General features: G+C 38.1%; 1 protein-coding gene across 1 annotated transcript in view; it reads left to right on the top strand.

Moving 5' to 3' along the window:
* The first annotated feature begins 8,450 nt into the window (after window positions 1-8,450).
* The window catches only part of CSRNP3 (cysteine and serine rich nuclear protein 3), a 232,675-nt gene continuing 217,784 nt past the window's right edge, over window positions 8,451-23,341 (top strand). Inside the window, exon 1 of the mRNA XM_066279589.1 lies at window positions 8,451-8,480. The gene's annotated coding sequence lies outside the window, so the exon portion shown is untranslated. The remainder of the gene's footprint in view (window positions 8,481-23,341) is intronic.

Raw genomic sequence — 23,341 nt, 5'->3', positions numbered from 1 at the left:
AATCCTTGCTGAATTTGTGTAAATAATCAGACCAAGTTTAATGAGACTAGACTTATATCGCAAACAAATTAGTCTTACTGTAGTTATCTTTGATAGAAATTAGGGTGACTATAGATAGAAAATTATGTTTTGGCCCTGGCTGGTTGGCTCAGTGGTAGAGCATCGGCCTGGTGTGTAGGAGTCCCGGGTTCGATTCCCGGCCAGGGCACACAGGAGAAGCGCCCATCTGCTTCTCCACTCCTCCCCCTCTCCTTCCTCTTTGTCTCTCTCCTCCCCTCCTGCAGCCAAGGCTCCATTGGAGCAAAGTTTGCCCGGGCGCTGAGGATGGCTCCGTGGCCTCTGCCTCAGGTGCTAGAATGACTCTGGTTGCGGCAGAGCAATGCCCCGGATGGGCAGAGCATTGCCGCCTGGTGGGCATGCCCGGTGAATCCCGGTCGGGTGCATGCGGGAGTCTGTCTGACTGCCCCCTCGTTTCCAACTTCAGAAAAAAAAAAGAATAATATTTTTTAATGGGAAAAAATTTTGCATGCTCTTGTGGCTATCAGAATCTAGTCCTGTGCGTTGCTTTTGAGGTTTTTGTTATCTACCTGCAAGCTGGACTGGATCCTGAATTCATTTTGTTTTCTCAAATATCTGGCTATCACTATCCAAACAAAAGTTTCCAACTTTCTCCCACCTTTCCTACTTGAAAAAAACTAAGTCTGTTCTTAATCCTTTGCTTTAAATAATTTCACAACTGCAAATGATCTTTAAGAAATAATAATAAATAAGCACCTCACAGCATCTCTTTTGACTGTATCAGAACTTAAAATCTTGATGTCATTTTGCTCCCTCAAATAGAGATAGGGATAAAAATTGGGTAAATGAGATGACTTCAGAATGTGTACACGTGGGAGTATACAGAAATGCTGGGATTGAAACTGGACTGGTTTAAACTGGATGGAAAATTAAACTGGATTCAAAAATTGGCCTAGGTGTTCCATTCCCTTCTCTGGATTGTTTGAAGAAGTCAGTGACTACCAAGTATCAGAGCAGCACTGGGAACCAGCTGAGGCTTTCTTATACTTGAAGAAAGAGGAAAACCAAACAGTATTCTTTGAAATTTAATGAAACACAGAAATACCTTTGAACTAATTAAGAACACTTAAAGATTGTTATTAGGATTCTTAGTTTTTAAAGCCCTTTTGAGAAAGAGAAAATTCACTTGAAAACATTTTATGCCCAAGTCTTCCAAGATGCCTGCTGCCATTTCAAATATTTGAATTCCATAGGAAATGTTGGCTAAAACTCATGTTGTTGTATGATCAAGGCAAGATTTACCTTGTTCTTTTTGTCATTTTGCAAATAAATCTCTTGTGTTGGCAAGGTGCAGCTGCAGATACCATTTATTTTCTTTCTGTATGAGTAGGACAAAACAAATGAACTTAAACATTTTATTTATAAAACATTATTATTGTGCTACTTATTTTCTTTTGCTTTCTGAAAATTTATATTTAAATATTTTTAGAAATTTTAGAAGTGATGTTTGTTCTTATTTTTATATTTAATACAAATAGCCTTGGATTGCTGTTATTTCCTGCTATGATTGTTCCAGATTTGTAATAAATATCTATTTACTGATAAGGAATGAGTGTCTACCTACAGTAATATCTAGAAGAAATGCTTCCCTGTGAGTTATGACTGAGATCAACTTGGAAGTAATAAGGTGACAAAACATCTTTCATTTCTAGCATTCCCTCTGAGATGAATACAGAAGAACAGGATGGATAGTTCTACAGTGCCCATTGTTAAGATTTACACAAATTGTTCCTTTCTTTCAGATTGCTGCTACTTTCCTCAGTGTTACATTCTGTCATTAAATTCTCCACCCTCACTATTACAGCTTCCATTACCACCCACATGGCACTCTGGCTTTATCCATGGGTGGCAGATGTTATCACCATATGTCATCCGATCAATTTTCCATTCAAGGATAATGTAATGTTTGGGGGAAAGCCAACTCACACTTTAGTAAAGGCTTTCTCTGTAGTCTTCACCAGTCATAAATGCAAGCATCCTTTCAACTTCTTGGCTCTGATACCTCACCAAAAAATCAGCAGGGATCTTAGAGATGCTTTGCATGTTTCTGTGTTAGCTGGGCTCTCTCTCTCCCTGTCACCTGCCAAATTGTTTCCTATTAAGGAGCTTGGCACTATTTTGCTTTTCTCTACTTCTATCCCAGAATATTCTGAGAGTTATTAGATAGATGAATACCAAAGGAGAGTAGCAGTTTCAGGTTCTGGTTCATGAGGCTGTTACTTCTTTTTTATTTCTAGTATCCCTAACTCACCTCCTTGTTCCAGAAGTAGGCACTGTTTATAGTTTGAAATTCTTATTCCATATACTTCTAAAGGGTAGTTAAATTTCAGACAAGATCAATTTATGTGTATAGTTTTAATTTGTGCAAGCTCTCTCATTCTTTTTTCTTTTTTTTTCCCAACTCATTCTCACTCTTGTTTTGGATTCATATCCTTCCACATTTATTGAACACTAATTAAATATTTGCCAGTCACTGTATATGCTTTCCATATTTAAGTCTGAAATATAATTCTTCCAAGTTTTTTACATGTTAAAGATAACCCTTAGATTATTTTGAAACCAGTCCAATCTAAACATTTCCCATTCATGTTGGGTAATTAAGATGTGGAATGTTTGGGAAAAGAGGAAGAGAAGGTGGAAATAATTATTTGTTTTTATGAATCATAGTGATCTCCCTTTCAAGTGCTGAAGCTGCCTACAATTTGGAGAAGAAATTTCTGTTTACATCATCCACAATCAACATTTTAAAGACTTGGGTTATGTTGTGTTTTTTTTCCTTTTTGTCTTAGCAGTTTAAAGTTACCCAAATCTTATGGTCAAACTCATTTGAAACTCCTTAATTTCAATGATCACTTGACTTGCCTTTCTCTAGATATTTTCTGGTTATTTTATGTCTTTCTTGATCTGTAATAACCAGTAATTACTATGGCATTTCAAGTGCAGAAAATCTGTACTTTAATATAAAATAAATATACATCATTTTTAAAAATTCCTCACTTAGAGCCTGACCAGGCAGTGGCGCAGTGGATAGAGCATCGGACTGGGATGCAGAGGACCCAGGTTCAAGACCCCGAGGTCTCCAGCTTGAGTGAGGGCTCATCTGGTTTGAGCAAAGCTCACCAGCTTGGACCCAAGGTCACTGGCTAGAGCAGGGGGTTACTCGGTCTGCTGAAGGCCCATGGTCAAGGCACATATGAGAAAGCAATCAATGAACAACTAAGAAGTCACAACAAAAAACTAATGATTGATGCTTCTCATCTCTCTCCGTTCCTGTCTGTCTGTCCCTATTTATCCCTCTCTCTGACTCTCTCGCTGTCTCTGTAAAAAAAAAAAAAAAAAAAAAAAATTCTCACTTAGATATTCCTGCTGAAAACAGAAAAGAGTTTGGTTTTGTGAGCATTTTTGGCCACTTTAGGAACCAAAGTGATATTCTTTTCATGAGTTACAACTGATGTTCAAACATTATCATATTATAAGGTTTAAATAACTTGTTCTAAATTATAACTTTACATCTGCCCCTGATGAAAATCACCTACTACTACCTTGACCAAGTAGCTAGGTTGGTTAGAGCATCGACCCGAAGCACAGAGGTTGCTGGTTCAATCTTCGGTCAGGGCACACACAGGAAAAATTCGATGTTCTTCTCTCTCTCTCTCTCTCTCTCTCTCTCTCTCTCTCTCCCTCCCTCCCTCCCTCCCTCCTTCCCTTCCTCTCTTGCTGAAATCAATAAACAAACAAAAAAAAAAGGAAAGAAAAAGGAAAAGAAATTTCCTATTTAAAAATAAATTTCTTATTTAAAAAAAAAGAAACTCGCCTACTAATTTGTTGTTTATCCATGCTAACCTGTAAAATTTTCTATAGTTTATTCTCATTTATTTGTTATAGCACTCCCCAGGAAATGTGAATAGAAGCAGAACACTTGAATATATTTTGCTGTTTCTCAAGAACATTTTATTAGTATCACTTAATTGTTATAAAATTCACAACCTTATCTGCAGCTGTTTTCAGCAGGAATATCTAAGGAAATCATGTTATCAATTTTCTTTTTATCCAGAACATATCCTTCCTATGAGAGATTTTTATTTTTGTTACATCATTTTCACAATCCTTTTCTAACTTAAATGTTATATTTTGTGATAGTTTTGGTGTTGCTCATTTCTGCCACCGCAGGAAGAACATATAGTGCCCACCCGGAGCACATACATAACAGTGGTTTCAACATCCTCTGGCCACCTGGTCTTAACTTGGCTCCGGGCCACCTGGTGTTTTTCCATCCCAGGGCCCACGTGCTCAGACTGTCTCAATATCACTTATATGTGGAATTTTAAAAAGCCAAACTTGTAAAAAAAACAATAAATAAAATGGTGGTTATGAAGGATGGGAGTTGGGGAATCAGGACAGGTATTGTTTCAGGGTATTATCTTACAACAAGAAGTAAATAAGTGCTAGAGATCTAATGCACAGTACAGTGAATATAGACAACAATACTGTTTTATAATTATCAAACTTGCTAAGAGGTTAGCACTTACTTATTCTAACCCCTGAAAAAAAAGGACAACTATGTAACATGCTAGAGATGATAATTAGCACTACAATGACTATCATATATCAGTATATAAAAATATTAAATTAGGCTCTGGCTGCCTGGCTCAGAAGTACAGCGTTGCCTCGGTGTGTGGAAGTCCAGGGATCTATTTCCTGGTCAGGGCACAGAAAAGCGCCCATCTGCTTCTCCACCCTTCCCTCTCTCCTTCTTTTCTCTTTCTTCCCCTCCTGCAGCCCATGCTTCATTGGAGCAAAGTTGGCCCTGGCACTGAGGATGGCTCCATGGCCTCTGCCTCAGGTGCTAGAATGGCTCCGGCCCCAATGGAGCAACGCCCTAGATAGGCAGAGCATTGCCCCCTGGTGGGCATGCTGGGTGGATCCAGGTCGGGTGCATGCAGGAGTCTGTCTGACTGCCTCCTCATTTCTAACTTCAGAAAAATACAAAATACAAAAAAAAAAAATTAAATTAACATATTGCACACCTCAAATATACACAGTGTTTGTTATATGTCAAATATATATAAATGAAAAAGAAGTAAATTAAAATAAAACTTAAATGTCCATTGGCCTCACTTAAGGATCTTGTTAAAATGAAGATTGTGATTCATTTTTCTGGCACTGGGCCCAAGAGATTCTGCATCATTACAAGCTCGAGGGGATGCTTGATTTCAGTGCATTGCATTTTATATAGCAAGACACTCAAGCCTACCATAGCCTTGAACAGGGCATTTTCTCAAAATTCTCTATATCTTTGGATTTTGCTACACCACTTTTTTTGTTTTTTTTTGGCTCCCTTTCTTGCTGTTTCTCTTTTTTAAAATATTTTATTTTATTTTTAGTGAGAGTTGAGAGAGAGAGAGAGAGAGAGAGAGATTGACAGACAGGAAGGGAGAGAGATGAGAAGCATCGACTCATAGTTGCGGCAACTTAGTCGTTCATTGATTGCTTTCTCATATGTGCTTTGACTGGGACTCTGAGCCAGTGACTCCTTGCTCAAGCCAGTGACCTTGGGCTCAAGCCAACAACCTTGGGCTTCAACTCAGTGGACCATAGAATTATGTTTATGATCCCATGTCCAGGCTGGTGAGCCCACATTCAAGCTGAATGAGCCCGTGCTCAAGCTGGCAACCTCGGGGTTTCAAACCTGGGTCCTCAGTGTCCCAGGCTAATGTTCTATCCACTGTGCCACCAACTGTTCAAGCACTAACTGTTCCTTTCTTCATACCACTTTCTCTGTTTTTTCTTTTTGAATGCAAGTCAGCCCAGAGTTTCATTCTCAGTTTACTTCACTTTTTAGAGTGATGGGTCTCAATGTTTAGTATACAAAGAAAGTTAGCTGAGAAGTTTATTAAAAAATGGAGCTTCCTAAGCCTCACTGCAGAGATTCTGACTCAATAGATATGGATACAATCCAAGTATGCATTTGTAATTCTTAGAAAGCAATTTCTTAGGCCACAATTGAGAAGATCTACCCTAAGGGCATTCATTCACTTTTCATTGCTTTAACCATACCATAGATAACTTTAAAATTGTACTAGACCCCAGACCCACTCATGACTTCAACTAACTATGAAATATTTTAATCTGGATATTTGAAAAATTCAAAATGTCCAAATTAAATTTATCTCCTTCCCCACCACTTTTTCTTCCTATATCTGAGATAATGGTGCCATAATCAAATCCGAAGAAATCTTGTTAGAGTTTGTGTTCAAGGAACATTTGTCTACTGAGTCCCTGATCTGTAGCAAAATTGGCATAAAAGTTAGGGAATGCTGAGTCACAAATTCCTCAAATGCTAATTCCTTAAGTCTGGTGTGAGGCCCAAAGATTTGCATTTATGTGTGTGTGTGTGTGTGTGTGTGTGTGTGTGTCAGACTGAGTCAGACAGAAGGACAGATAGGGACAGAAAGCCAGGAAGGGAGAGAGATGAGAAGGTGCCGCAATTCTTCGTTGCGGCACCTTAGTTGTTCATTGATTGTTTTTTCTCATATGTGCCTTGACCGGGGGACTACAGCAGATTGAGTGACTCCTTGCTCAAGCCAACAACCTTGGGCTCAAACTGGTGAGCCTTGCTCAAACCAGATGAACCTGCGCTCAAGCTGGTGACCTCCAGGTCTCGAACCTGAGTCCTCCACATCCCAGTCCGATGCTCTATCCACTGCGCCACCGCCTGGTCAGGCCCAATTTGCATTTTTAACAAGCTTCCCAGCAGGGATTCTGAGGCAGATGACCCCCAGCCTCCACCTTCAGACTTGCTGCCATAGGCATAATTCCAGCTATTACTAGCTCTAGGACCACAGTGTCTTTCACAGCCTTTTCCAAGACAGAGAGGGTTTAGGGCAGAAATAATAGACGATTTAATCCTCTCCTTATCACAAGCAGAGTCTCCCAAACTTATTCCAAATAACTGCACACACTCAGTAAAATCAGTGCACTTCTGTCTAAAGTCAGTCTCAGGTGAGGTTACCAGCCAGTCCCCTCCTAACAAGGTCGACATCCCTAAACCCTTTCCATTACAGTTAGTTCTAGGCTACCAAGATTTGCTCTCATGACAGTTACTCTTGGAGATAAAAATATTTCTCACCGCTTGTTTCTCTTTTTTCTTCTTTGGTCTAAATTTCCATATTACTGTTTTAAGAAGTTAAATTGCAAAGCCTGTAAATATCTCAGATAAGCAGTATCTAAGGCTGAGATAGAGATAGCATCCATTGTTTAATTTATATCTCCCCAAGAAAATCTTTTCAGACCACCTTGACTAGTGGAATAGCAACTTTTATCATAAAGAACCATGGTTTATATATTTTAATAGGATGAATATAATTTGTAGAGATATAGATTATAGATACAGAGATATAGACAGAATTTAAAGTCTTCAGTAGTCTCAACCTAACATCCTTTAAGCTGTGGACAAATTTGCTTTGTTGCCTTAAAAAATTCTGACCTGTGTTTTCCTCAATTGTCTTTTTATATATGTTATGCCCTTAGTTCAGAAGTGAAATGATTTTGCCCAAGGTTATTAAAATAAAATTGGAGTTTAACTAGTCACTATGAGACATGGTAACTAAGTGTTGATTCCTTTTTAATCTTTAACAAGCTCCATTATATACATAGACAAATTGATACCAACATTTAAAAAACCTGAAGTAATACAAACTACATAACTTTAAAATACTTGAATATTCTAATATTCAGGATGAAATATCTTTTTCATGCTGATTAGGCCATGAAACTGGTTTTAAATGAAAACAGTGCCAAACAGAGGCTGAATAGTATGATACACCTATGTACAGAGTCTCGATTCATTTTAATGTTATCTCTTTGCCAACAGTATATGCATAATATCATCTTGCTGTTCAGTTTCAACCTCATCTATCTGCATATCAAAATGTGCAGTGAGAAGATATATATATGTATTTTCACTGAGAACAGTCAATGGGAGCAGAATAAATAGGCAATTTACGCAGGTTTTACCATGAGTATTTTGCTTTGGTTTCAAGTGGGTGAGGCATTGATGGACCCTATTTTCCTAAATCCAAAGCAAGACACTTCAGTTGAGTTCACCCACAGATATTTTTCATAGCTTGAAGCTACTCTTTGAAATATCTTTCATCTCTTTATTCCTTTCTTCTCCATATTCCTTTCCTCCACTCCCTTCCTCTCTCCCAGCTGCAAGGATTTGTCCTCCGAAAGAGCGGGGGTGGGAGGGAAGGGAGGGAAGCAGAGCAGGGAGCATGAGCCGGAGAATGCCAGGATCTGGCTTTTGTTATTGGTTGGCTGCTGCCTGATGGAGAGACGAGGGAGGAGTGAAATCTTCAGTCTGATCTGACGGAGCCGACGTACAGAAACCATATTTACAGGTAAGGGCGAACAAGGAGACAAAAATCTCTTTTTATTCATTAAAGCGTGCTCCTCACTTCCTGCTGAGACCATTTGATGATAGGAAAATCATTCTGAAGACATTTCCCGAAAGTGTGTCCTTTTCATTACTTGAGGAAGCTTTGCAATGAGTTGTTCTTTCTCCCTGCAAAACCCTTAGCTGATAAAAAACAACAGCGGCTTGTCTTACCCTGGATAACTTTCTAAGCAAGGGTTATTGAAGCAAAATTAATAGATAAAATGAGTCGTCATGTGCCTTTTTTGTTTGTTTTTATTCAATCTTAAGTTGTTAGGAATCAAAGGAAGGATGAGGAGAGCTGGTAAATTCCACAGGTCCGGGGAAAATGGAGCTTTCTCTTAACTATGCAGTGTAAAATTTCGTGTGGTATCTTCTAATGTTTATAATACCGTAAATGATTTAGGAAAATAATTTTTGCTGGTTGTACTCTTTTAACGCTAATTTATAATGAGTGATTTACCTGCATTTAAGCACTTTTAACTTTCTCCTTTGATAAATCTTATGCTATTGAGTAGTTGTATCATTTTATTTAGTAAATTGTAAGCTTATCTGATACATAAATAACTGTCTATATTTGTCAATATGCATGGGGCTGTTTTCATTTTAAAAGCTCAGAAACCAATTTGTGAAAGATTAAATATTGCCATAAAATTGCATCTTAACAGGCCAGTTTCACTTATCAATCAAATATACCTATATAAGAATTCCATTACAGCATGTATACTGCTCACAAAAATTAGAGGGTATTTTATAGCTTTAATTCATTTTGAAATATCCCTCAATTTTTATGAGCAATATATATTGTTGGAAATATTTCTAGGGCAATGTTGTTTTTTTTAAGCTCAAAAGTGAAGATTTTACTTTAGCAGTGGCTTATATTTCTGTTTCTGTGTGTGTATTTATTTATTTTTTTGCTTAGGGAAAATAGAGTTCTAAATATGTAGACTAAATGCCATACTTACAGTAAAGCCATTGAAAAATAATATTACTCCAAGTCATTTTATTTTATCCTTATCTTAATTCATAAATATAGGCCATTAAGGGTAGGCTAATCTTTTTAAAACTGAGCTTCTTTTAAGAAAGCTTATTACTGACGGGGCACACTGGCAATTAATTAATACTTGTTGATTATAACACAATAAAAGTCAATGATGAAACTGATTAGTTTATATATTTTTAAAATACTTCTGAATAAATTAGAAACTAATAGGTATGATTACAAATAATTTCTTAGTTTTTGGGAGGTCCTGTTATTGCTTTTTATAATTTGAAAGATAGGTTTATCTTTAAATAGCAGAAAAGAACATAACATTTATTACAATATTAATAAAAAAGGAGGAGGAAAAGTACTGAGTATTGGGTAAAAATGACCTAAATGAATGAAGAACTATTTTAAATGTCCTAAATGTACTAAATACAGAGAATAATATGTTTACATAGTTAAGAATCATATTAACCCAAGCAAATACCCTTGCATGGTTTATTTTTAACTCTTTCTGGATTTCAGAAATCACTGTATGCTACTGAGATGTTGCCATGTTTCTCATTGATTCTTTTGATCTTGGTTTTTAAAACATAATGATGGTAGAAATTAATCCAGCCATTAGACAGAAATTTAAGGTGATATATTAAGACCAGATATTCACTGCCTTTTATGAGTTAAAGAAAATAAGCCAATGCAGTTATATTTTTTTGGAAATTATAAATTTCTAGTAAAGCTACCTCCAGGAATGAAGGGGAATTGATGAAAATTAGAGAGCAGAGTTCCACATGGTTTTAAATTATTCTGTTTCCTTGGAAACCAGCTGCTGCAGATGCATTTTGCTTTCTTTGGCTAAAAATATCATCCTTTTAATAATCGCTAAGGGAAAGGTTCTGAATAAAACCAGAGTTTATTGTTGCTGGTTTTTATAATTTCCTTAATGGTTCACATATTTTGGATGAAATGTAGATAAACCGTTTCTCAATCAGCATTTGCTATTATCTACTGGCAGACGTCTGCATGAGCTGTCTGCACGAGATAACTATGGTAGTTTATACTGCAGAGATGACGGGGGGGGGGGAGAGAGAGAGGACAGAGATGGAGTTGGAAGCATATTAGACTGAGAATTTTTTTAACTTAGCTGTTCAGACCATCTCTTATTAATGCAGTCATTTCTTTACCTTTGCAATCTATCTAATATATTAAAATTTACGCATTGCAGCATCTGAAAATAGTTCAATATTATTAAACATCACTTAAAAATGATTTTATGTTATTAAGGTAATCTATTTGAAATGTATAGGAAGTATTGTATATTCATATATTTACTTTTTGTTTTATTAGAAGCTTTGTGCTGTTTTGGAAATAAAAATTTATTTTATGTAAATTTTCATTATAAGAAATAAAAATTAACTATTGCTATATGTTACCTTAGGCAATTTCTTAAATTAAAACACTCATTATAAATATATTTTCCACAGCTATTTGGGGAGAGAAAAATCACCATAAAACTGTTACATTTTTTTCTATTTTATTGTAATTTAGATCAGATTTCTAACTCTAGTTTCTCCTTTGCCACTCGTTTTTAACATATAACACTTTATTTTCATATTAACCTTGGTCTTTTACTGTTAGCAATATATCAAATAAAGTACCACATGCTTAAACCATGTTTTAATACATTTAGTATTTAGCAAATACATCATTTAAAGTTAAATAAATCTGGTATATAAGTATGTCATATTTCAAAAAGATTTAGAATAATGGGAAGTATTTAGTTTTTATCAATTAACATGAGCAAAACACTTCAGTGGCAGCACTTTCAGCATAAACACAGATGACAGTAAAAGGCATGCTTACAACAGATTAGACTAGTTAATTGACTATGCAACTTGTGCACAATCAAAATTATTAAATATATTTCAAGTTCTTGAAAAGAATGCATTACATAATCTTATTCTCAACTGCAGATAATTTTAAAATGCCATTTGTTAGTAAAGTCTCTTTACTACTTTATACTTCTTTTTTTGTTTGTTTGTTTGTTTGTTTTCATTTTTCTGAAGCTGGAAACAGGGAGAGACAGTCAGACAGACTCCCGCATGCGCCCGACCGGGATCCACCCGGCACGCCCACCATGGAGCGACGCTCTGCCCACCAGGGGGTGATGCTCTGCCCATCCTGGGCGTCGCCATGTTGCGACCAGAGCCACTCTAGCGCCTGGGGCAGAGGCCACAGAGCCACCCCCAGCGCCCGGGCCATCTTTGCTCCAGTGGAGCCTTGGCTGCAGGAGGGGAAGAGAGAGACAGAGAGGAAAGCGCGGCAGAGGGGTGGAGAAGCAAATGGGCGCTTCTCCTGTGTGCCCTGGCCGGGAATCGAACCCGGGTCCTCTGCACGCTAGGCCGATGCTCTACCGCTGAGCCAACCGGCCAGGGCACTACTTTATACTTCTTGCCAGAAGTAGCTTGCCAGGTTCATAGGTGAGTTTACACGAGTCTCTTAAGCCTCACAAAATATATTCAGGAAAATGAAATATTAATAATTTTCTCTGTTGTATAGACAGACAACTTAATATCTATAATGAAAATATGCTAGTTTGGCAAATAACCCCTACATTGCTGGAAATGGACAGGTGGAATTTAAAAAAAATTATACCAAGGTGAGAAAGCTTAGATCCCGTTTCGCAATGTGCAAATTATGCTACGCACTTCAGTTAATTTAAACAAATGAAAACTTACATTAATGATTGTACTATGGTAGATCATAATTGAAAAATATATAGCTTTGGCCGGATCACTCAGCTGCTTAGAGCAGTGGTCGGCAAACTCATTAGTCAACAGAGCCAAATATCAACAGTACAATGATTGAAATTTCTTTTGAGAGCCAGATTTTTTAAACTTAAACTATACAGGTAGGTATATTCCTTATTGAGGTAGCACCTGCACGTCATATTTTGTGAAAGAGCCACACTCAAGAGGCTAAAGCAGGGGTCCCCAAACTTTTTACACAGGGGGCCAGTTCACTGTCCCTCAGACTGTTGGAGGGCCGGACTATAAAAAAAACTATGAACAAATTTCTATGCACACTGCACATATCTTACTTTAAAGTAAAAAAACAAAACGGGAACAAATACAATATTTAAAATAAAGAACAAGTAAATTTAAATCAACAAACTGACCAGTATTTCAATGGGAACTATGCTCCTCTCACTGACCACCAATGAAAGAGGTGCCCTTCCAGAAGTGCGGTGGGGGCCGGATAAATGGCCTCAGGGGGCCACATGTGGCCCACGGGCCCCCGTAGTTTGGGGACCCCTGGGCTAAAGAGCTGCATGTGGCTCCTGAGCTGCAGGTGGCCAACCAGTGGGTTAGAGCATCGTCCCAAAGTGGAAAGGTTGCTGGTTTGATCCTTGATCAGGGCACATACAGGAACAGTTCAATGTTTTTTTTTTTCTCTCTCTTTCTCCCCCTTCCTCTCTCCCTGAAATCAATAAATAAACATTTTTAAAAAAAAATATTGCTGTTATTTTTGACTTAGTACATATTTAAAACCTAATAGTATAATATAGGGTTTATGTAAGTACGTAAGAGGGTTGGCTCAAAGCAGCGTTATTACTCTTTATTTACCATTTTGTAAATAAAGAGCAATTAATGGATTTAATTATCAAGATAATGATCACATTTGGATGTTTTACATATCTCCTTGAATCCTTTGACAGATCATTGGATTTCTGTGAATCGTTTTGGTCTCAGTTATAATAGACTAAATAGTTTGATCTGGAAATTGTTGGATGCACATGTTCTGAAAATACAGACTCAATGTAGCATCTGAAACATATAATTCAAGATTATGATGACCTTGATAAATGTCAATACTAATTCTAAGGATCATACTTAAGTAAGAAAACCACTTGACATGAGATCAAATTTGCTATTCACTTTTAGTTTCATGGCTGAAAAGGTAAATAGTAGAAATAGTAGCCATGTGATTTATTTCAAGTCTTTGTACTCTAGTTATTGATAGATCAAGAGGTTAACACATTTTTCTTTTTTTTTTTTTTTTTTTTTAGATTTTATTTATTCATTATAGAGAGGAGAGAGAGAGAGAGAAGGGGGGAGGAGCAAGAAGCATCAACTCCCATATGTGCCTTGACCAGGCAAGCCCAGGGTTTCGAACCAGCAACCTCAGTGTTTCCAGGTTGACGCTTTATCCACTGCGCCACCACAGGTCAACACATTTTTCAATACAGCAACAAAGGGTAATGCATACAACACGTTTTTATATTTGTCCTGACTCACATGCATGTTTATAATGATATTATTTTAAAAAAACCACACTAACCACCAGGTAAAAGTAGTTCATATGTAAATTTTTGTATCCTAAAATAATATTGACTATAAAGTTATTTCTCAAACACACATTTGATTTTCATTAATAATTCCCTTTGAATATTTTAGTCTTTCATTACCCTAGAAACATGGGAGTGGCCTGTCAAGATAATACCTTTTTGGCTTGCTCATCTTCTTATGAACAAAATAAGGCAGAGAGAGGGAGAGTCCTACAGTGATTTTTCAGTGACAAACTGGATCATTTGCTTAGGCAAAATAACAACAGCTAAACATTATGTGTTTGTATTAAATATTTGAGTATAATGCATTAAATATAGGATAAAAGAAAGGCAGAATTTAGAAGGACTTTGAAAAGGGAAAAATCATGGTATAGCCAGATGGTCCTCACTGTACAACAACACAGGAATTTTAGGGTTGCACAGAACTCTCCACTTTATTTTTATTTTTGCATTTTTCCGAAGCTGGAAATGGGGAGGCAGTCAGACAGACTCCCGCATGAGCCCGACCGGGATCCACCCGGCATGCCCAGTAGGGGGCGATGCTCTGCCCCTCTGGGGCGTTGCTCTGTTACATCCAGAGCCATTCTAGCACCTGAGGCAGAGGCCACAAAGCCATCCTCAGCGCCTGGGCTATCTTTGCTCCAATGGAGCCTCGGCTGTGGGAAGGGAAGGGAGAGACAGAGAGGAAGGTGAGGGGGAGGGGTGGAGAAGCAGATGGGCTCTTCTCCTGTGTGCCCTGGCTGGAAATCGAACCCGGGACTTCTGCACGTCAGGCCGACGCTCTACCACTGAGCCAACCGGCCGGGGCCTCCACTTTAGATCCACCTTTGGTATTCTGTGAGCACTCACTGTCATAGTGCCCTGGACTTTTTATGAGTTTCCTGTTGGGGTCAAAATGCATTTTAGTTTTGTTTTCTAGTAATGTTGATATAGTTAATTGTTGTCATGTTGTAAATATATCACATTACATTTAATAAATGACAAAAATAATTTCCTAAACAGTACTTCTGAATGTATTTACAAAGATTTTTATTTCCTTTTCTACTCCACTTAGGCTAGCCAAGGAAAATTAATATTTGTTACCCCTCTTTATCCAGGTAATACTGGTTGTTATGCTGTCAGAATACTAAAGCAGAAACATTCTGGGACAGGTTTTCAAAAATTATTAAAAAGATTCTTGCTTTGCTTTCTCAAAATTCCTTTCCTGTTACTCATAAACTCATGTTTGAAGTTTTATATTACTTGGCTACTATGGTATATGAATCAGTTTGGGGCTGCAAGTGGACTCTTTTGCTGGCCACTGAAGTCTCCTGGGGCTGAGTGTCAAATGGGTAACTCTGATCCTGGGGACTCCATTGTTAGCATCTACAGTCAGAGAGCTTCACACATTGCATGGGCAGGCCCAATGAGAGCAGCCTCAGGGCCACCTAAGGCCTGTCCTCTGCTCCCTGTCATGGCTTTTTTTGTGTGGATGTTATAGTCACTTCCTTGAGCTCTTTATAATCTTTTATTCAACTATCTCAATTATACTTCTCGGTGGCAGGGAGTTCTTTTTCTCTGCATAGACACCTACTATAATTCCTGATACAGATTATGTGCCCCCAAATTGTTTTGCTAACTGAATAAATAGTGAATAATCTTGTTAGGTAGTCATCTTACCCTTTTCTTGTATTCTCCTAGTGACAGACACTCATTGCATTCTACGACATTCTCTTCCTTTCATGTGCTTCTCTGTTAATGCTTTTCTATGTGACAACTTCCATGTCACATAAATGTCATTAAGCCCTGTAAAATTTAGTATGGCAGACTTTATTGTATGAACTTCCTTTGAGCTCTTCTACTTTTACCAAGGTATTTCATCTTAATGCATTCCACATTTCATGACTCTCTGCATTGTGCTATTCTGTAGTACCACTATTCTGTTTTTAATATACACATAGATCATCATATATTAGATCAGTGGATTAACTATAAGTTAATTATAATTATTATATTAACTTATAAATGTTAAATAAGGTTTGTGTAGGAAAATATAGTAATATATATTTTACCAATCTCTGAGGGCTCTCATATATATACTCATATTCAATAAATCCTGACAACATTTGATTAAAGTTAAGTTATTTGGCAATATTGTTCTTCTGCTCTGGATCCATTGTCTGCCATTTGTATTGTGTTCTAGTAAATAATTCCGAGTCATAATGCTTGGCAAGTGACAAACCAAGGGTACCTGCTGAGAGTTAACATAATTATTTTATTGGAGTTTAATATGCAAAAGGTAAAGTTAAGCTGATAATATGGAACTGGAAGATGTGTCCAGCACAGCCAAGTAGAACTAATCAAAAAATAAAAAAAGAAGAAAGAAAGAAAGAAAGAAAGAAAGAAAGAAAGAAAGAAAGAAGAGAGAGAGAGAGAGAGAGAGAGGAAGGAAGGAAGGAAGGAAGGAAGGAAGGAAGGAAGGAAGGAAGGAAGGAAGGAAGGAAGGAAAGGGAAGGAAGGGAAGGAAGGGAAGGAAGGGAAGGAAGGAAGGAGGGAAGGAGGGAAGGAAGGAAGGAAGGAAGGAAGGAAGGAAGGAAGGGAGGAAGGAAGGAAGGAAGGAATAATAGATGTTATGTCCTGATGTGATATCTGGGAGTCTGAAGAGGAAGAATGATCACTAATATATTATGAATGTATTCAGTTCACTTCTACAGAAACTGTACTGTGGTATACATTTATACCTCTTAAATGGATGATACAGTCACCCTGTCAGCATGCCTGTTTCTAAAAATGCAATCTCTGAGCTAATGGGGTCTTGTAACATGGCTTACATATTAGTTCTTTAGGTAGTGCAGAATAATGATTGATGGAATGTGTAATGGACTTTGCAATGATACAGACTGTAGTTCAGCTCCCAGACATGGCATCTTACTGCCTGTATAAATTTGGACAAGTTATTTAAACTATCTGAGCGAGTTATCCTTCCTGTAAAATTCAGCTATCTACCTGTGTGATATTATAAAGGTCGATATGTCTATAGAACATTTTTCAACACAGAATTTGGAACATAGGAATGTGTACAATTTTAGTTATTAGTACTAGTAATTTTATTTGTTTATAAACCAAGAATAGAAGATCAAATAATCCTCAGGGTTTTTAATGGCTTCTGAAATATTACTTCTCATTAGGGAATTAAAAAAATAAAAACAAAATTCTTCAAAATTGGCTAGTTTTTTCTATTTTTTCATATTTCTGCAATTAAGTCATTGAACTTCAGCTGGTTAAGTTACTATTGTATGAGAAAGTAGCATTGTAAAAATAATTCTAGCAATGGAATATCATCAAGATTCAAGGAATTTTTGACCCGTGGTGATACAGGGGATAAAGCATTGACCTGGAACGCTGAGGTTGTCAGTTCAAAACCTGGTTTCCCTGGTCAAGCCACATACAGGAGTTGATGCTTACTGCTCCGTCCCTCTTTCATTTTCTCTCTCTCTCTCTCTCTCTCCCTCTCTCAAATGAATAATAATAATAAATACAATCAAAGATTTAAGGAAGAATGTGATGATTGAAAGTATTCTGATCAAATGCCAAAATGCCTCTGTTCGAATGCTGCCTGTAGTTATTGTCGCTGTGATTTGCCTCATTATATAACTTCTCTGTGCTTTAGTTTTTAATCTGAAAATGGTATTGATAATAATGCCTACCTCATATGGGAACAATAAAATTAAATAAGTTGATATATGTTATACTAGTTTCTATTGATACATAACAAATCACTACTAACTTAGCAACTTAAAACAATGCCCACTGACTAGTATATGTCAGAAATCCTGCACAGTGTGGATAAGGTCTTTACTCCGAGTTTCACAAGGTGAAAATATGGGTCAGCTCAACTGAGCTTTTTGTCTGGTCACTGTGGGGGAAAATACTTCTATGCTCTTGTTGAAAGAACTCAGTTCCTTGAGGCCACAGGACTGAGGCTCCTGTTTTCCCTTGCTGAATCTGGAGTTCCTCTCAGCTCCTAGAGCAGGGGTCCCCAAAATTTTTACACAGGGGCCAGTTTACTGTTCCTCAGACTGTTGGAGGGCCAGACTATAAAGAAAACTATGAACAAATCCCTATGCACACTGCACATATCTTATTTTAAAGTAAAAAAACAAAACGGGAACAAATATAATATTTAAAATAACAAGTAAATTTAAATTAACAAACTGGCCCTGGCCGGTTGGCTCAGCGGTAGAGCGTCGGCCTAGCGTGCGGAGGACCCGGGTTCGATTCCCGGCCAGGGCACACAGGAGAAGCGCCCATTTGCTTCTCCACCCCTCTGCCGCGCTTTCCTCTCTGTCTCTCTCTTCCCCTCCCGCAGCCAAGGCTCCATTGGAGCAAAGATGGCCCGGGCGCTGGGGGTGGCTCTGTGGCCTCTGCCCCAGGCGCTAGAGTAGCTCTGGTTGCAACATGGCGACGCCCAGGATGGGCAGAGCATCGCCCCCTGGTGGGCAGAGCGTCGCCCCTGGTGGGCATGCCGGGTGGATCCCGGTCGGGCGCATGCGGGAGTCTGTCTGACTGTCTCTCCCTGTTTCCAGCTTCAGAAAAATGAAAAGAAAAAAAATAAATAAATAAATAAATAAATTAACAAACTGACCAGTATTTCAATGGGAACTATGGGCCTGCTTTTGGCTAATGAGATGGTCAATGTCCAGTTCCATATTTGTCACTGCTAGCCATAACAAGTGATATGACATGCTTCTGGAGCCGTGATGCGTGCATCCCTCGTCACTGGAAGTAGTACTGTATGTGAGCAACGCCGCACTTTGCTGCACTGCCACATACAGTACTCCAGTACTCTCACTGACCACCAATAATAGAGGTGCCCCTTCCAGAAGTGCGGCGGGGGCCGGATAAATGGCCTCAGGGGGCCACATGTGGCCCGCGGGCTGTAGTTTGGGGACCCGTGTCCTAGAGGCTACATATATTTCTTATCATGTGGCCTCTTTCATCTTTTTAAAAAATATATCTTTTTTAAAAAATGTTTATATTTTTTATTTTAGAGAGAGAAAGGGAAAGAGAGACAGGAACATTGTTGCGTATATGCCCTGACCGGGGATTGAATTGGCAACTTCTGCGCTTTGGGACAATGCTCTCACCAACTGGGCTATCCAACCAACACCCCTTCCATCTTCAAAGTCAGTCAGAGTCTCTCTTGCAATGAATCCTTCTCACTTTTAATATCCCTAGATTTAAAGTGTCCATGTGATTAAGTCAGTCCCACCTGGATAATAGATCATTGATTTAAGACCTTAATTACATATGAAAATTCCCTAAGATGTACATAATCACAGCAGTAATATCTTACCATATGTGTAACTCTAGAACTATAAAAAACATGCACACTAGAGGGTGGGGAATCTTGTATTCCACCTTAAAATTGAGCTCAATATACAAAATACTAGAAAGTACCTGGCACATAATAAATACTATATGTGTGTTAGCTCTTATTGAGTATATAAAAAATTCACAGAAATGAAAAAAAATAACAGTGTTATAGCAATGATAAGTATATGATAAAGTAATATTCCAATGCACAATTAAAGACATAAAGTGGTAGAACTTTTCTGCTAGGTAATTTGGCAACGTGAATTGAAAACTCAATAATTCTGACCTGTGGTGGTGCAGTGGATAATGCATTGACCTGGAACATTGAGGTTGCCAGTTCAAGACCCTGGGCTTGCCTGGTCAAGGTACTTACGAGAAGCAACTACAAATTGATGCTTCCTGCCCCACCTTCTCCCCTTTCTCTTTGTCTCCTCTCTCTAAAATCAATTAATAAAATATTTTTTTTAAAAAAGAGAGACCTAGAAATTCTTCTTTTAGAAATTCATCCTAAAGATATAATCAGAAATATATACAAAGATTCATGAAAGGAAATGTTAATTATATGGTGATTTATAAGAATAAATATGTAAAAAAACATATCTCCTTTACAGTTTTAGCTGATTTATGGAATGGCTTTTCAATGCTATGTAGACTTAAGTACAAAAATAAAAATCATATAAAACAAAAACAAGTGGTTTTGAAAATTACTTAATGAGGAAGAAACATTCTCATCTTATAAGTGGAAAAATTTAGGGTTACAGAAATGCATATATATTGTTAATCAATTCACACTTCTTCCTGGAGTGTGAGGTGCCCATTTGGCAAGACCTGGCCACTTGACAAGGGAGGGAATACACCTCAGATTGCTGTCGGTAAAACTAGGCTTCTAGAGACTTTTTAGGGAGCCCTAGCACCCACAAGGGGTTTGAGGTGGCTTTTGGCAAGAGAGGGTCACTTGATAAGGTCACCCTGACACTGTTTGGTCAATCCCATTCAACAAGGGCATCCTTAGAAGAAGACATTGTATCATCTAGTTTTCTGTGCTGATGCCGTTCATTCCATGCCTCAAAGTGTAAATGGTGTTCTCTGGTCTCTCACTCCTAATTTATAGCCCTCCTTTACACTAAACTGGCTAAATTACATTCAGCCAACATTTTAGAGAATTTATTTTGTTTGTTTTAGCCTTAATGCAAGCCATCTGGAAAACATAATAGGAACCCAAGGAGAATGTAGAAGTTAACAATTATTAGGAAAGCAGCACAGTGCATATTCTAACACTTTAAAACAGCTACTATTAATCCCATTTTACAGGTGAGAGAACTTGGCTCAGAAGAATTAATTAACTTGGCTGAAAAACTATTTAAGAAATGGTGAACCTTGTTTTTCAACCAACTAGCTTTACCTCATTCCACTGATTTCCTGATAGTTTGTAGGACTCTTATATTTTTTTGAATCTTCCTAGGAAATTTTAATAATTAGCCTAGAGTAAGTCCAACTGCAGTACACATCACTACTTTCCTATCCCTGAAGGCAAATGAGTGATAATAACCCAGGCTGATTTCTTCTACCTCTTACTCTTCTGTGACTAAATTCTTGAAAAAATCAATGCCAGATCTCTCGAGTCACCAAACTGTCCTTTCTTCCTGTGGATTTCCCTCCGCACCGCTCTGCCTCTCTCCCATGTCCTACTTTCCCCTCAACATTCTCAGGGCCCTTCAGTCTACTTTCACTTTATTCACCTTTATTCCACATCCATCTCCAGCTTCACTGGTCTGTCCCCACTCTGGCTCCTGATTTTTACCAATAAATGTTTGATAATCAACCTACACCCATGAGTAACTAACTTTTCATATTAGGAGCAGTATTAAGAAAATTATATACTTCTGAAAAGGAATTATTGGATATAGGATTAGTAATAATATAGTATTCTCATCAGATAGATTTTGAAAATCGAAGAAGACAGCTTTTTTATTTCCTTTGGACCTGGGAAACACAGAACCTTGTTAAGGGATCCAGAAATAGAATTCTGAAACTTTGACTTCTGACAAATGCACAACAAATATTCTAATCTCAGATGCCAGAAAATACAAATAGGTCATATGTACTTCCCTCTGTTGGCTAATAGTTTCTTCCAGCCTTGTAGTCTCAACTCAGCATTTGGTGTCAAAAGATAGCTCAAGATATTGCTCAGGATAGCTTTTATTTGATATGTGGATGAGATAGGCTCAGTCAAGGGCATTTATAGTAACTGTGTTCTCCCTCAGTCACTCTCCCCTCCCTCCTATTACTGCAGACATCTGAATAGGGGTAGCATCTTAATCTCTTACAATTTAGCTTCTCCTGCATGATCTCATTGTCTGTTTCCATGGAAATAGTTGTAACATTGCAATTTTAGTACCACAATGAGAGTACACTACAGTGGAATCAGACTGCCAAATACAAAGGACGATGAATCTCTCCATTTCAACAAGTGCCTGTTATGCTTTGGGATAGTTTTTTCCTACCCTTTCTTTGTGTTACTCAGATATCTAATCACATAGTTCAATCTCTTTTTAATGACTTAGAATAAGATTCTTCAAGGCCACCAGAAACTAAAAAGCCTAAATGTGAGCAAATTCATGCACAAATCATTTGCATGGATTTCATAACAGTTAAGAAAAAATTTCCAAATAGTTTTCCATAACTAATAAACTTAAGTTATATAAACATTTTATAAAAACCCTATCAACTGCTCTCAGTCTTTATGAAGCAATTCTTCTAAAAATTTTTTAAGTCACTTGAAATTAAGAGAGTCTTGTCCTGACCTGTGATGGTGAGGTGGATAAAGCATCAACCTGGAACGCTGAGGTTGCTGGTTTGAAACCCTGGGCTTCCCTGTCAAGGCACATGTGGGAATTGATGCTTCCTGCTCCTCCCCCCTTTACTCTCTCTTTCTCACTTCTAAAATGAATAAATAAAATCTTAAAAAGAGTCTCTTCAACCAAATAATAGCCACATTAAGTCACCAAATGACTTTTTAAATTGGAGACTGTCTACTTTCAAACAGGATTAAGCCAAAGCCAAAGTCTTCTAATCTTGACAGTAACAGGTGGTGGTTGTGTATTTGACTATTTAAAAATTTTGAATAAGTAACTTTAGGAAGATGGTGGGCAAAATAGTTATTAACTCTCTGTCTCCATTTCCCCACAATTAAGTAAATCTTTGAGAGTGGTCACCAACCATATATTTTTTAGGTACCAGATTGAAAACATATTCCTTTAGCGTGATAGAGGGAAGCTTACTTTTCTATTGTTAATTAATTAATTTATTTATTCACTTTAGAAAGATGAGAGAGATAGAGAGAGAGACAGAGACAGAGAGATGAAGAGGGAGGAGCAGGAAGCATCAACTCCCATATGTGCCTTGACCAGGCAAGCCCAGGGATTCAAACCAGCAACCTCAGCAATGCAGATTGACGCTTTATCTACTGCACCACCACACATCAGGCATTCTTTGTTAATTTTATTTGCCAAAGCAACACCACAGAGTGGTATAGGGTATCTGAACTGGTCCTATTTGCAATCTAACTTATAAGATAGCCTCATAAACTATTTGGAAAATCCAGAGATAGAGGTGGTTCTAGGTAAAATTAAGCAACCACATTGCTTTGGGTTTGATTTTCCCTCCCCCTCTAACTTCTTTCTAAATTCTTTCCTCTCAGAATAAATTAGTGACCTCTCTAGCCCTCTAACTTACCAGATTTTCTAACTTTAAAAATATTTTTATTCAGGCCCTGGCCGGTTGGCTCAGCAGTAGAGCGTCAGCCTAGCGTACGGAGGACCCGAGTTCGATTTCCAGCCAGGGCACACAGGAGAAGCGCCCATTTGCTTCTCCACCCCTCCGCCGCGCTTTCCTCTCTGTCTCTCTCTTCCCCTCCCGCAGCCAAGGCTCCATTGGAGTAAAGATGGCCTCTGCCTCAGGTGCTAGAGTGGCTCTGGTCGCAACATGGCAACACCCAGGATGGGCAGAGCATCGCCCCCTGGTGGGCAGAGCGTTGCCCCATGGTGGGCGTGCCAGGTGGATCCCGGTCGGGCGCATGCGGGAGTCTGTTTGACTGTCTCTCCCTGTTTCCAGCTTCAGAAAAATGAAAAAAAAATTTTTT

Source organism: Saccopteryx bilineata, chromosome 5 (genome assembly GCF_036850765.1).
Source record: "Saccopteryx bilineata isolate mSacBil1 chromosome 5, mSacBil1_pri_phased_curated, whole genome shotgun sequence".
Taxonomy (NCBI): domain Eukaryota; kingdom Metazoa; phylum Chordata; class Mammalia; order Chiroptera; family Emballonuridae; genus Saccopteryx; species Saccopteryx bilineata.
This window is presented reverse-complemented; position numbering and strand designations above follow the sequence as displayed.